The sequence below is a fragment of the Pongo pygmaeus genome, chromosome 6 (genome assembly GCF_028885625.2).
Source record: "Pongo pygmaeus isolate AG05252 chromosome 6, NHGRI_mPonPyg2-v2.0_pri, whole genome shotgun sequence".
Lineage (NCBI taxonomy): Eukaryota > Metazoa > Chordata > Mammalia > Primates > Hominidae > Pongo > Pongo pygmaeus.
This window is the reverse complement of record NC_072379.2, coordinates 111,764,812-111,781,436: the sequence shown is the minus strand read 5'-3', so window position 1 is coordinate 111,781,436 and position 16,625 is coordinate 111,764,812.

The following is a 16,625-nucleotide window of genomic DNA, read 5'->3' as shown; positions in this document are numbered from 1 at the left end:
TAGGGCCAAATCAATAAATAAATTTGCAGAATAGCATGGTTTCTTTTTCTAATTTTCAGTAACTTCATTTTTCTAAATACGTTGTATAACTGACTAATATACACCTAACATCTAAATGCAAAACGCAGAAGACCAGAAAAATATATGATTGCTGCAAAAAAAAGATAATGTCATTTAATTTCTCATTGATTTGTAAGTATCAGAGCTAAAGTACTCTTCTCACATATTTCCACTGGATCCATTTTATATGGGTGATTAAAATTTTGAAAATATTAGTTGGTACTTCATAATATGAAATGAAATTATGAAATTTTATATACAAGAGGGTTAATTATTTTTAAAGGGCTAATCATGTAGCACTTTGTTAAACACAGGGATTATAAATACTGTATTTCTCAATATTAATCAAGATAATTATGCTCTGGATAAATGTGCATAAATCACTTAACAAAAGAATTTAGAAGCAGGCATGAGCACCAAGAACAGAAACTATACCATTTTCTATTTCAGATGATTTGTCACAACAACACTTTCATTCTGCCACAAAAATTACCAGGGCATTTCAATACCAACATGAAACAGTTTTATGGCCCCTGAGATGGCATGTGCTAACTTTAACTTGTTTACTCAACAGTTTTCGAGACATAACCAGTACTCTTTAGAAATAAAAATATTTATCAACTATCAGGCAAATGATCTTGAGCCAATAATTTAACCTCCACAACTTTTTCATCTGTACAATTTTTTGTCAGTAATTTCTAAGAGGTTTCCTATTGATAGAATTTTGTGGCTTCATAAGAATTTTCCTAATTTCAAAAATAATAAGGTATAGTGTGTTAAAAATATTGTAATTATCCATTTTCAGTTGGCAGCAATGAGGAGCTGATTTTTTCTTCGAACTCCTCAGTAACAGTAGTCTAGTCATTTGGTACATTTTGGATTTCAATTCGGTGAAGCAGGGAGGGGCAGCTCATTTTCTGTACTGAACAAGTGTGATTAGGGATTGTCTCAAGAAGGAAGAATGAAAACAAACCATAGCCCTGCCACTCTCACTCACAGCAAACAGCCCACCAGCTAATTGATGTTGACCTGGCTCTATTCAAGAATAAACAAACTTTTGGTTTCATAGGCTTCTTTTCTGGCACCACCAGTGAGACTCAGGTCACAGATACCATCTTCCCAGTGACCAAGACAGACACTTGAGAGGATGGGTGGCACACATCACGCTCCCCATCTAATGTATCTTTTAAGTCCTATGGAATCCACCTCCAAATTATCCCTACGATTCACCCACTTCTCTCCATCCCTGTGGCTCCTACCCATGTAGACCATCATGAGGACGTGGATGACATCCACAGCACCCCCCAGCTGGTCTTCCAGCCTCCTGTATTAGTCTGTTCTCGCACTGCTATAAAGAACTACCTCAGACTGGGTAATTTGTGAAGAAAAGAGGTTTAATTGACAGTTCTGTAGGCTGTACCAGAAGCATGGATGGGAGGCCTCAGGAAACTTACAGTCAAGGCAGAAGATGAATGGGAAGCAAGCACGGCTTACCATGGTGGCGCAGGAGAGAGAAAAATAGTAAATGGGGAAGTGCTACACACTTTTAAATGACCAGATCTCATGAGAACTCACTATCGTGAGAACAGGAAGAGGGAAGTCTGCCCCCATGATCCAATCACCTCCCACCAAGTCCCTCCCCCAACTGGGGATTACAATTCAACATGAGATTTGACTGGGGGCACACAGCAAAACCATATCACCTCCCATCTTACCCTTCTGCAATCTTTTCTAAACACAGCTGTGGTAAACTTCATAAAACAAATCTGATCCCATCTCAAAACTGTTTAAGGGATTTCCTGTTTTTATGAAATTTTTAACCTTAAGAAAGCACTGTGTGATCTGCCCATATTCCCTCCCCTTATTTCTCCAGTCTCATCTATGTCTGTGATCCCTAACCTACCTTGCATTAAACTTTTTTCTCTTTCTAGAAAGCACCAGGTGAGTTCTCTCTCTTCCTCTCTTCTTCCTTTTACCTTCTACTTCTTCCTTCCCCTTCCTTCTCTCACTGTTTCTTATTCTCCTCACTTCTCCCCACTTCTGTGTCTGCATGGTTCTTTCTCTGCCTGGAGTAGTTTTTCCAGTTCACCTGGCTTATTCCTATCTCTTTAGGCTTGAACAACACTTTTTTAGGACAACTTACCTGACCCTGTCTGAGTCACATACCCCACTGTATGCTCACATAGCATTCTTCACCTCTCTTAACAGGTACATATCACGCTGTATTGGAATTTCTGTTACTTATCTTTATCTCTAAACACCCTCACCCCATCTCAGGATTCTAAGCTCTGTGAGTGCACACACTGAGTCTCTAATTCATTGTATTTCAGCTGCCAGCATAACTCCTGGCATGTAGAATTTGCTCACCCAATTCTTATAGAATAATTTGTGATATAAAGTTAATGTAGCCCAGGATCCACAGTGGATCATGACATCCTCCCAGTGAGCCTGGCTCTGCCTACACTGTCATCAGTACAGCTCTCCCAACCTTTCAGATGTTGCATGGGACAGGCCTGAGATTCTTTGTGATATGTATCATTTTCTTGGACATTAAATTATATTTATAAAACATGATTTTAATAAATATTAAGATATAGGCTAGTTAGTTGAGTTAAATGATTATATATACTATTTATAAAAGCTTGCATTGTATGGACATATTTAGTGCTCTGTATAACATTTAGTGCAGAAATGATTCACCATAGGATGATCTTCTCCTTTGCCCTCTCTCATTCTCTTACTCATACTATACTCCAGCAACAACAGACTTCCTGCATTGGCAAAATCAAATGTCTTGCCATGCTTTCATGCTCATGGAACATTTACAAATGTTGTTTTCTTCATGAAATCTTTTCAAAAAGGAGTTAATGATATCCATCCTCCAGAGTTCACAGTGCATTGTTTTTTACCTGTTTTACTGTATTTCATTCAACCCTTTTTCACCACTAGCCCTACTGTCCCCTCCCTTCCCATTCACCCCCATATCTGTTGCCTATATCTTAAATGTGTTAAAATCAAATTGTGTCTTTTTATCATTGCAAGTACTAACACAGTCAGCTAAAAGAGGTTTCAATAAATATTTGTTTATTTGTGCATTAAATTCAGTTCCCAAAACATCCTGAGGAACAGATTAATAGAGTAGCATTGAATAAACAAGTCTATATGCTGACAGAGGTATAATATTAAAGCTAATATTATTGCTTTTCAATAACACTGCAGGTTTGGAGCTTCCGTTTTACATACAGTGTTACCTCTGCCTTTCTGAAAGCTGTTGGCAACTCAGATTTACTCTAAGTGTTATCCATTGGAAAATATCCATTATGAAGTAATCACAAGACAGTTTTCAACATATTGTAGTCTTAGAGAATGCTATCACAGGTGATCTCAAAGCCCACATTTCATTCAGGTGAAGGCTGTGTCAGAAAAAAAACGGGAAAAAAAGGAAAGAAAAGATACCCGGAGCCCAAACTACTTCTTCATTTTCAAAGATGGCTCTCTCAAATATAGCCTCAAATAGAATTCCACTTCTCACCCTCAGTCATGGTGAGTGGAATATAGAATAGCCAATCCATGATTCCACTCTGCTGTTGTGTTGGGGCTTTCACCCAGGCCCTATGACTTTCTGAAATCAATTCAGTGTCCAGGTATGATTGAAGGTACAAGAAACATTCAAAGTCACTTTTTAGAAATCAACTGGTTCATTCAAATGTTTTGGCCTCTTAAAAAATAGTCCTGTTAGAGAAAAGTGGACTTTATTGATGCTGCCATTATTTAAAGCATATTTGGAATTCATATTTGGACTATGGCATGCCCTTTAAAATACTTCCAATAAAAAGAAGTCTTCATGTTTGAGCACTTGGCTTTTGGAATGAGCCAGAAGTAATTCAGAGCTGAGCTCTGTATGTGAATGAGGTGAGTGAGAAATAGAGCAACCACTTGTGAGCTAATTATCCAATTGAAAGAGAGCTCTGAGCTTCATTTATACCTAGATACTAAGGACTGGGGAGTTTAAATTACTTGCAGAGGTAAAATTACATCATTTGATAAAATAAATGATGAGTTCAAAGTAACAAAAACAATTTTTTTCTGTAACTTATAAACCAAATTAAATGGTTATTACACTATCTAATGTATTGCTTTTTAACTAAAAAAATCATAACATTAGATAATAATTAGTATATATGGTAATGATATATAGATGACATTAGATAATGATATGGTATATATGGTAATGATATATAGATAACATTAGATAATATCAGAATGACCCATACCTTACCTGTCCTCAGCAAAACTGTTTTCACTCTTCCAAGCCATCTTCCACATGCATAAATTTAATGAAACTGGATTGGAACATGCATACCATTTTGTCTTCTAGTTTTGTCTGTTTAACATGTAAGTGTTTCCCGGATATTTTAACAATCAAGTTATATTGTACCCCTTATATTTACCATTACTTATTCCAAAACAATTCCTTTAATAATGCTGGACATGCCAATGGTATTTAACATCTTGTCATTATTGATAATACTATAATAAGCAAAATAGATAATTTTTACCAAGTACCAAAAATATATTCATATCCTTTGAACCTGTGGTTTCAGCCTAGAAATTGACTTTTATATATTAATTCTTACATTATAATTCATCAGTTGCAAATATATACATAAAAATATATCTAATGTGTCTGTTGTCCTGATCTTCTAAAGAAGCAAGTTTTCCAACATGGAGGATAACTGAGGTGACTATATACTACTGTACCAGAAATGCTAGAGGTCTGGGTTTACAAAACACTCTCTGAATTCTAGGTGTGGAAAGAAAAGTTTCTATCCTAGGAGAGAAAGTAACAAATCTCCTGTTAGAGAAAAAGTTCAGAGTCACTGTGCACTTTTATAATAAGCAGTTCATAAGAGGGATCAAAAAAAGACTCAGCATATTAAGTGAAAGAAGTATCATTATATGGTCTTGAATATTCATTTTCAAGATTATTCTTATTGTTTTCATAATTAAAATTAAAACATTATTTGTCCAATGATCTCTACATTTTTTATTAGTGGTCCATACTAATGATAGCTATCAAGAAATATTATTAATTAAACATTATTACAATAATAAGTACCAAACCACACAAAGAAGTGTTTTTTTCTTCAGTGGTGTTGCAAAGTGACAGAAGTTTATGGCTATGAAAGTCTGTGACATAATTAAAAGAGCACTAAACAAGGAGTCAAAACCATAAGAATCCTAGTTCTGGCTATGCTGCAAACAGGCTGTAGGGCACCAGGACAATCACTCACAAGTTATTTGGGGACTCGTTTTCTTAAAGAAAAATATAAATAAGTAGAAATTGTCTACCCAAAACACCTCACTGCTGAGCACTTAAAACTAGAATTCCCCTTTGAAGGAAGATGAGCAAGGTGAAGGAAGGCTTAGGCAAACAGAATACCCAAAAGTGGGGCCAGCCTTGAAAAGCTACAGAAACAGTTTCCTGATAGATGACATGACTTAAGGAAAGCCATCAGGAAACATCCTAAACACAAATGCCTAAGTTCTATACACTCCCCAGTACTTTTGTGATACCTGATTAATGGTGCCTCTTCTGGGTCTTGCAGGCCTAGAGGTCTTCTGGCTCTTGATACTGAATGCTAATATGACTTTGGGGTCTACACATTAAACTAAAAATAAAAACCTCCAAACGGAACTCCAAAGTGGGATTAAACACCTGATATTGGGTTTAGAGAGGGGAATGAAGGATAAAATTACCAGAAGTGGGGAGAAGGGATGTGGATAGTCAATGCACCAAAAATACATAGAAAATTATACCATGTGAGCAAAAGTTGGTCCTACCTAAAAGAAGGTTAAAGTTTTGCTTTATAGCTCATTAAATTAATCATGCCAGCCTAATAGCAATATTCTTAAAAATAGAAAACTTGTCCTTCTTGCTTTGCATTATTCTTGAACACCCAAGATAAAGCATTTAATACAATACACATTCAATAAACATTTGTAGTCTGACTTAAGAACTCTGTCCACAGAAAGAGCCCAAATGGTTTAGATGACAAAACAAAAGATGTCACAAGAAAAAATATAATCTATTTCAGCAGCCTGACAAAAAATAAGTAGAATTAAAATAAAATTCAGATTAGAAGCATTACCATAAAAATATAAAATGAAAGCAAGGAAAGAGCACTCATGCTTTTGTACAAAGATGGACATCTCCAGTTTGTTTATATTTTTGTTTTTTCCAGATAATGCCGGCATAAAGTGGTTGCTATAGCAGTTGTTTTATTTGTATAAATTTAAGGCGCACAAGTGCAGTTTTGTTAAATTGATACTTTGTATGGTGGTGAACCCCAGGCTTTTAGTGTTACCAATACCTGAACGATGTAAATTGTACCCAATAGATAATTTCTCATCCCTCAACTCCCTCTCATCCTCCCAACTTCTGGAGTCTCCAGTGGCTTTGATTCCACTCTGTATGTTCATGTGTAGCTCCCACTTATAAGTGAGAACATGAGGTATTTGGCTTTCTGTTTTTGAGTCATTTCACTTAAGATAATGGCCTCCAGTTCCACCCATGCTATTGCAAAAGACATTTCTTTCTTTTCTATGGCTGAGTAGAATTCCATTATATATATATATACACACACACACACACACACACACATATACACACACACACCTCATTCCAACATGGAGGATATCTTGTATTTATATATATATATAATATATATATCTTTATATATATTTTTTATATATATATATAAATATATATATACACACACACATATTACATGCACACACATCACCACATTTTCTTTATCCAATCATCTTTTAATGGACACTTAGGTTGATTCCATGACTTGCTATTGTGGATAGTGCTGCCATCGATATATGAGTGCAGATGTCTTTTTTATATAATTTATTTTCCTTTGGGTAGATACCCAGTAGTGGGATTGCTGGATTGAATGGTAGTTCTATTTTTAGTTATTTGAGAAATCTCCATACTGTTTTCCCTGGAGACTGTACAAGGAACTCAACTCAATAGCAACAACAACAACAAAAAACAACCTCATTAAAAAGTGGGCAAAGGACACGAGTAGACATTTTCCAAAAGAACATACAAATGGCCAACAAGTGTATGAAAAAATTCCCAGCATCACTAATCATCAAAGAAAGGCAAATTAAAACCACAACGAGATACACAATGAGATACCATCTTACACCAGTCAGGATGACCATTATTAAAAAGTCAAAAAATAACAAATGTTGGTGATTATGAGGAGAAAAAGAAATGATTTTTTTTTTTTTTGAGACAGAGTCTCGCCCTGTCGCCCAGGTTGGAGTGCAATGGCATGATCTCAGCTCACTGCAACCTCTGCCTCCCGGGTTCAAGCAATTCTCCTGCTTCAGCCTCCTGAGTAGCTGGGATTACAGGCATACACCACCATGCCTGGCTGAATTTTTTTTTTTTTTTTTTTTTTTGTATCTTTAGTAAAGACAGGGTTTCACTATTTTGGCCAGGCTGGTCTTGAACTCCTGACCTCGTGATCTGCCCACCTCGGCCTCCTAAAGTGCTGGGATTACAGGCATGAGCCACCGCTTTTTACACTGTTGGTGGTAATGTAAATTAATACAATCTCTATAGGTTTTTTTTTTTTTTTTTTTGTAAATGACAGAACTCCCACTCCAAAGAAAAGATCCCCCTCCCTCCTTGGGCTTCAGTATACTCGAATGACATGACTCAAAAATTAAAGGAAGGAAGGGGAGAGGGAGGAAGAGAGGAAATTATTCTATTGAAGGAATCTGGTCATTTTAAAGATCTCTTACTACAATAAAAAATTTTATAGATAAAATGAATTTTTGCTTATGCTTTTGTGGTTAAAGCAAGAAAAAAAAATACATTTTTCCAGTTGAAATTCATGCTGCTTTAATTGAAGTTTTCCAGCTGTACATAATCCTTCTTTATTTATCTGGCACATCTTCTCTGAGACTAAAACTTCCCCCCCCACTCTTTATTGTCTGAACTCCCATCCCCAGTAAATTAATTCATTTGAATAGGTATTTGTTGAACAAGATACGGTTTCACTGAAATTAACTCACCAACAAAGGGGCTCTTGGAAGGAAAACAGAGAGTTGGACTGGGCAGGGAAAAAAGTGCAAGGGTAAAGACAACTTCATATTCCTGTTCACTTGAGAAGACAGAAAGGCTGCCTGCACTTTCCTGCTCTCCATGTCTACACTTGGTTTAACACTCCTGTTGTCCCACCCTTCCCAGCAGGCTATTGCCTCCCCTGTCTTTGAACCATGTTTGCGTCCTCCAAAATTCGTATGCTGAAATTCTAACTCTTAATGTGATTTTATTAGCAGGTGGAGACTTTGAGAGATGATTAGGGAGTGCCTAACCCTCATGAATGGGATTAGTGCCCTTATAAAAAGAGGAAACAAGGGATCTCTCTCTCTCTCTCTCTCTCTCTCTCTCTCTCTCTCTCTCTCTCTCCTCTCTATCATGTGAGGACACAATGAGAAGACCACCTCTACAACCAGGGAGAGGGCCCTCACCACACATTGAATCTGCCAGCATCTTGGTCTTGGACTTCCCAGGCTATAGAACTGTGAGAAATAAATTTCTGTTGTTTACCCACCCCATCTGTGGTATTCTGTTATAGCAGCCCATCTAGCTCCCTCTGACTCTACCATTCCAAAACACACACACGCTCACACACATACACACTTTTCTGATTTAGTAATAATAATGGTGTCAAACATTTACTGAGCATTTAATGTGCAAGTATTGTGCTAAATGTTTTACAAACCTAATTGTCCCCTTCAATCCTCACTGTAAACCACAAGTTAAGTACTACTGTAACTGAAATGCAGGTTCAGTCCCTCCCCACTTGCGGAGTCCAATTAACAAGAGCAAGGTCTGGTATTAAAAAAGTGACTTTTTACTTCCATAGCTAGTTTAGAGGAAGAAGTACAGGCTTCCTGCCTTAATGTACTGCTTTGCTTTTGGAGGAGAAAGTGAGTGCTTTTAAAAGGGGATGTGGCATGAATGGCATGCAGGAGAGGAAGCAAGCAGATGGGAGTCCACTTAACTCTCTTCGGTGCTTTATCTACCAGGCAGTGAGTTGGCATCTTCATGGGCAGAACTAGGTTGTAAAAGTGTCCAGAACTCTCCAGGTGGGAGAGAGTTTCGTAGTGGGCATACTTTGGGTTGTAAATTAACTGTTATCTCTTGAGGCAACTTCATGGTAGGTGAGAGTTCTCCTCTGGAGCTTCTAAGCATATCGATGCAGTTGCTCTGTAAGGAGTGTCTGGTGAAGGGGAGGTAAAACGTTATAACTGCATTTCTAAAGAGCTAAGTAGGAAGTGGGGAGCAGGGGAAAATGGGGAAAGGAGAAAATAAGAGAAAAATAATTAAAAATAATAACTCATTCTGGTTTTTCTTAGAAAAATAGGGGTACTCAGTTACACTACTTTAGCTCAATATTACCCATGGAAAACTCAGGCACAAAAAGGATATGATCTCCCCAACACCACACAGCTAGCAAGTGGTAAAGTTTGAAACAAGGCTGTCTCCAGAGCTTGTGAATTTTTCTCCTTCCCATATGCATAAGCTTGGGGAGAGGGAAGGAAATCTTTGCCTGAGCCTACCATCCAATTAAGCTATTTTCCAATTTTCTTTCCTTCAACCAGTCTACACCAACTGTTTATACATTGACTACTTGTTCCTTCTTCTCCTTCCTTTTAATTCATTCATCTTGTTATTCATTCATTTAGCTGTGTTAATATATCAGCTGCTGGAGATACAAGGATAGAAAAGCCATAGAACCTATTTTCAAGGTACTTATAACGTAGAAGGAAGAGAAAGACCTTTACAAATACTACAATGTATGATACATTGCATGCCATAAAAGATATATATAAACACACTTATGGAAGTACTGAGAAGCAAACAGTTAACTGAATAAAGATGAAGCACTACCTGACTTTCTCTGTTACAAGAAGCACAGGTGATAGGACCATTGAAATGGCTTTTCCCTAATTCATTTACTTTGTGGCCTCTTCATGGACTTGACTCTGTTGATGATCTTCTTAGAACTACCTGCTTCTTTTGTCTTCTGTAGTATTGCATTGTCTTACCCATTTGTTTATATAATGAGTATTTACTGAGCACCTATTCAATGTCAGACACTATTCTAGGCATTGGGAGTGCATAAACCACCTTTCTTTTTTTTTTTTTTTTTTAACAAGGTCTTGCTCTATAGCTCAGGCCAGAGTGCAATGGTGTGATCTTGGCTCACTGCAACCTCCGCCTCCTGGGCTTAAGGGATCCTCCCACCTCAGCCTCCCGAGTAGCTGGGACTACAGGCATGCACCATCATACCCAGCCAAAAACATTTTATACACACACACACACACACACACACGTCAGTTGGTGATAGAAATACAAAGAAAAATAAAGCACAATAAGAAAAATAGAAAGGAATGGGTGGGGAGGGATGCTGTTTCACAGAGGTTAGGCAGGGAGGGTATCTCTGAGAAGGCGATATATCAGGAGAGAGCTGAAGGAAGTGAAGGATTGAGCCATGTGGCCGGCTGAAGGAAGTTTCCACACACAGAGAGAACAGCAGGTCCTGAGATGAAAGTATGCTTAGTGTGTTCAAATAACAGCAAAAAGTGAGGAAGATATCAAGTGTAAATGAGACCAGAGGGTTACCAGATGGTGTAGGTCATGGCAGGGACTGAGGGTTTCTGGCAGACAAGAAATACACTCTAATTTAATGTTCTAAGCAAATCACTTTTGCTCTTAGGAGAATAAACTCCACGTTGGAAAAGGTACCAGAGAGAGACCAACTTGGAGGCTGTTGCAATGGCTTTAGGAAAAGAAGGTAGTCATTTTGTCAAGGGAGCCAACAGGGAGGGGCTGAGGATTGTTCTCCTCCTACCTCTCTGCGGCTCCTGTGCCATCTTCTTAACTCGTTTATCTTGCTCTTCTGATGTTTTAACATTCACTCATTTTTTGAGTCTTGGACCTTTGCCTTCTCTTCTCCCCATACTGTCTCTCTTAGAAAATTTGTCTGTCGCCAAGCTACCTCTTTCAGAGTATGGCCCCAGGGCTTCTCCTATGAGCAGACAATTTCCATTTGGCTGGCCCTGACTCTCTGTGTTCAAGTTTTAAGACAAACTAGTGCTAATAAATGATGCCATGTGATTGCATGGCTGTCACCTCATATTCATTTGCTAAAATTTAACTCATCTTCCTGTCAAACTGAATGCCTTGTCTGATTGTATGTGTGTCTGTTTGTGCATGTGTATGTGTGTGTGTGTCCATCAATCTCCTAGCCAGCCAAGCTTGAACTTGTTCTACGCCCATCCTCAGCTATAATTCTGACCTACCTTGGTTCTTTCTCATTGCATTTTCTCCGCTGACTCTTCTATCACCATAGTACTCATGCTTGGACAATTTTTCATAAGCTCAAATACTTTAGAATTGTAAAGTCTCTGGCTATCATCAGCCTGGCAAGGAGGAAAAAATGAAGGAAGGGGGGTGGACTAAATCTAAATCAGTGGTTTTCATCTGTGTTAATCAGACACCCAGGTTCCACAGAGCTGCCTGGATAGCTGCCAGAATCAAGCAGTAAGAGACCTTCAGGCTGTGGCTCCAGTCCCCAGCTCCAACCCTGCTTAACTCACAGCAGCTCTTTCATTATCTGTTTTATATGTGAGTTCCAAGTATGATCACATCTGAAAATTTGTACCACTACCCTAAGAAAAAAGTTCAAAAACCATCGTTAGGTGACGTTTTAAGGTCCTCATTAGCTCTAAATTTTTAATCCTTTGGACTCTAGTAATATAATTATAATAACAGTATTAGAGAAAAGAAATGTCTAGTTTAGACTTCTACTTATTACGTGCATTTTTAGATCAGTTACAGCTCTGACAACTTGAAAAGTCTGAATGAGTTTAGGGTAAAATACAGAAACCATTCTGGGTTTCCAGCATCAACAGTACGGTGTAATAAACCTGTAAAAGCCCAGAATATTTGTAATGAAGTCAGGGAACATTTCTAACACAACACACCTTCCGAAGTCCATAAGAGCTCAACCTTCTTGCCAAATCGAATCACATTCTGATAAAATGCTTTCCATAGTCCATCTGTGTTTAAACAGAGGGAAGATATGAGGAGTGGGAATTTCCAGATTCCTATGTCCCACAGACATTTGAACTTTTTTTGGCTTTTTCTTTGTTTCATGCAACTTTGCAAAAGTAAATAAATAAATACCATTTAACATGCCTAAACAGCTGCTTTGGCCTTCATAGTTTGGGAAATGGAATGCAGTTCAACGGGTTCTGGTTAGTTAGGTTTCTATGTGACCAGTTGCTGAGAGAAACCTTATAGGCAGAGTGCCGCAAAGCCTTACCTCACTCACATAGTAGGGCAGCTGAGACTTCACCAGGGCTCAAGTCTTGGAAAGTGATTTTTCTCTTCAACTCTGGTCACCAACCTGACTTTTCTGCACCTGATTAACTGTGGGACTACAGGAATTCATCTAGGCCTTATTATCCTTATCTATACACAAAGACTTTATTCCTGATGACTTAAAGCTGGCTGGAGCATTGGAAATGTATCTAATCTGAATTAAGATGTCCTGTAAGTGTTGTATAAATACACACTGACTTTTGAAGACTTACTAAGAATATATAAAATATCTCTTTAATAATTTTGTATTAATTATATCTTGGCATAATATTTGGATATATTGGTTTAAATAAAATATATTATTAAAATTAGTTTTACCTGTTTCATTTTGCTTTTTTATTTTGGCTGCTTGAAAATTTAAAATTACACACATGGCTCACATTAAATATCTGTGGACAGCGCTGATCTACACCCTAGAGGCACTGTGGCATACTGAAAGCACATAATATTTAGTGTCAGAAAAACCTAAATCAAGTTTCTGGTTTTATTATTTCTTTAGGTAGGTCACTTAGCACAAACGCTAACTTTTCCATTGACCTTAGCAAGTTATTACATCTCTGTGTGCCTCACATAAAATGAATTTTCTCTTCAGTAAAATGGAATCATAAAACCTACCTTATAAGGTTTTGTGAAAATGAAATAATAAATGTGAAGAACAAAACCTGTCATATTAATAGTACCATATAACTATTAATTATTCATATCTCTCAACTTGGTTTTCATTATATTGAAAGGAGAATGATACTTTAAAGGATGAGGTTATAATCCAATGAAATAATATATTTAAAATTAATTTATAAATCATTACAACTAGGCACATATGAGTAACGGTTCAGCTCTAAAAGTCAACAAATCTAGGCAATGCTTGATGGTCATTACCAAGTTCAAGTCCTGCCAAAGTGGATATAAGTTCAGCTTTCACACCTTTTCACTCTAGTGTATCAGTAAGTTGGTCTACTATGCATACTTTTTTATTCTATTACAGACTGTGTTCAAAGTGAAGTTTTAGTAAAAAGTCAAAAAAGCTCAGGATTGATGTTAACCTCACCCAATACTTGTGTATATACACATATGCTGGGCATTTAACTTGCTTTCTCAATAATTTTGATACTGCATAGTTACTAGGTTGACTTGAGGCTTTCTATAACATATTGTCCTTTAGAAGTATGTGGACATACTGTGAGAAAAAAGATTTCAATCATCATATATGGTACAGCTCCTGAAGGGAAGGAAGAGATTATTTTTTAATTTATTTTCAAAGATGCGTAAGTGCTTGAAGATTTATTAGGAGAAATAGATTCAAAAGAGTCATTTAATTTTTAATTGTGATAATTCTTTTTAATGAGACAGGATATCACTCTGCAGCCTAGGCTGGAATACAGTGGCACGATCATAGCTCACTGCAACCTTGAACTCCTGAGTTCAAGGGGTCCTCCCACCTCAGCCTGTGGAGTAAAGTTAGGATTACAGCTGTGTGACACTATGCCCAGCTAATTATTTTATTTTATTTATTTTATTTTTATTCAGTAGAAACGAGGTCTTACTATGTTTCCCAGGCTGGTCTTGAACTACCGGCCTCAAGCTACACTCCTACCTTGTGCTGGGAATACAAGAATGAGCTACCACCCCCGGCCCTGTGATAATTTTTTAAAATGGAAACATTCGTTCATTTATTCCACTAATAATTGCTGAATGCCTACCTTGTGACAGGCACTACTATAGGAACAGGGACACAAAGACAGTCAACCCAGACTCAGATCTTGTCTTCTTGGAGCTATGCAGTATCAAAATTACAGAGACAGCAAGTTAAATATCAAGCATATGTGTATGTACATACACAACTTCAAGGGTGACGTTGGCATGCATCAATCCAACTTCCTTGACTTTTTACTAAAACACTATTTTGAACATAGTTTGTGAGTAGGATCAAAAATTCAGTCCATCTCTTCACCAAATGTCAAGTTATGTATGTTCTTCTGTAGTAGTAAGACTCATCATGAAACTCCAGCAAGAATCTCACCTATTTGATGCCAGATGGCACAAAAAACAAACCATTTATAGAGTGGAGAACAAGTAGACTATACACAAAAGTACTGCTGCTGCATGATTCCTAGTCTTTCAACTAAGTGCCAAGGATTTATGTGCTTTAACTCCCATTAGAATTTACAGAAATCAACAGCGCATGAACGGAATAAACAATCCTTAACTGGAAAATTAAGTCTTGAAGATCCCCAAGATAAAAGCGTGCCTTTTATATGTTTTTGATAAGGATTTTTTTTTAAATTGACAAATAATAATCGTCTATATTTATGGGGTATAACGGGATGTTCTGATCTATGTATACATTATAGAAAGAGTCTATCAAGCTAATTAACATATTAGTCACCTCACTAATTTATTTTTTGTTGTGATGAGAACATAAAAAATCTATTTTAACAATTTTAAAATATGCGATACACATTATTATTAACTGTGGTCACCTGCAGTGCAATAGGTCAGTAAAACATTTTCCTCCAGTCTAACTGAAACTTTGTACCCTTTGATTAACATATTCCCTTTCTCCATCCTTCTCCCTGCCATCCATTGCCTCTGGTAACCACTGTTCTACTCTCTATTTCTGCGAGATTGACTTTTTTAAACTCCACAAATAGATCACAGTATTTATTTTTCTGCACCTAATTAATTTCACTTAGCATAATATCCTCCAATTCCATCTATGTTGTCACAAAAGACAGAATTTCTTTATTTTTTAAGATTGTGTATTACTACATGGTGTATATATACCACATTTTCTTCAAATATTTATCCACAGTGATGGATACATTGCTTCCATCAAAGGAAGTAATAGCTTTGTCTATTCATCCACAATGATGGATAGGTTGGCTATTGTGAATAATGTTGAAATGAACATGGGAGTACAGATATTTCTTGGACATACTGATTTCAATTCCTTTGGATATATACCCAGAACTGGGATTGCTGGATGATATGGAAATTATATTTTTAGTTTTTTAAGGAAGCTCTATGTTATTTTCCAAAATGGCTGTACCACTTTACATCCCCACTAACAGTATACAGGGGCTCCCTTTTCTCCACATCTTTGCCAATACTAGTTATCATTCATCTTGTTGTTAAGAGCCATTCTAAGGGCCTTTTAAAATCAAATTTTAGAACTGTTTAGACTGTAAGTGGAGAGCAGATCACACAGTGTTCTGACTTTGCTTATTGGAGGCTGACTGCTGAAGAGCTGCCTGGTGTAGTGGAAAACACTCTCTGGCCTGAGTCTGCAGACCAACTGGGTCTTAGTCCCTGACTCAAGCATAAATGTTTTAGATGTAGAAGAGCCAATGTATGTGAAGGTATTTTATATAATGCTATGCAGCATATACAACTGTACCTGTATACAGAACATTCCTGAACTGGTGAATGCCTGAGAGGAAATTTTAAATTTTATGTGATGGAATTGTTGTTTTTAATTAACTGATCGGATCTACTATGAAAGAAATGCAAAAGACCCATGGCTCCCTTAGAAGAAACCTGCTAGAAAAAAGTTGGAGCTTACAAAGACCTGTGGTTGTTGAAGGATTTAATACAAGTAAAAACGAAATGATGGCAGTCCTGGAGTTGCACACCACACCCCCATAGTAACTAGAGGAGGCACCAGACTAATTAAAATTGCCAGAAATTTCCACATTCAGAATTCTCACAAGAGGATAGCTCATTTACCTGGATGCCTTCCAGTTTTTTACCTGGACTGCTGCCTTTCAGTTTACCTAGACAACTGTTCGCCCAAACAACTAGAAACTAATCCTGAAAGTGTTAGAATCATACCTTTATTCTACAATCATAATCAGGATTAAGTGATATGAAATGCACAAGTCAAAAAATGTTGGAACCCTGTGCATGGGACCATTCCTACCTCCACCTCCTAAGCTTGTTCACGTGCCCACCACTACGCAGTATAGTGCCATTCAGAGAGATGATGGGTAACAGCTAGAAGTACAGATTATAGAGTTTGTAGATGTAAGGCATTTGGTATTTTGAATCTCTATAAACAAGACACATTTTTCATAATACATGC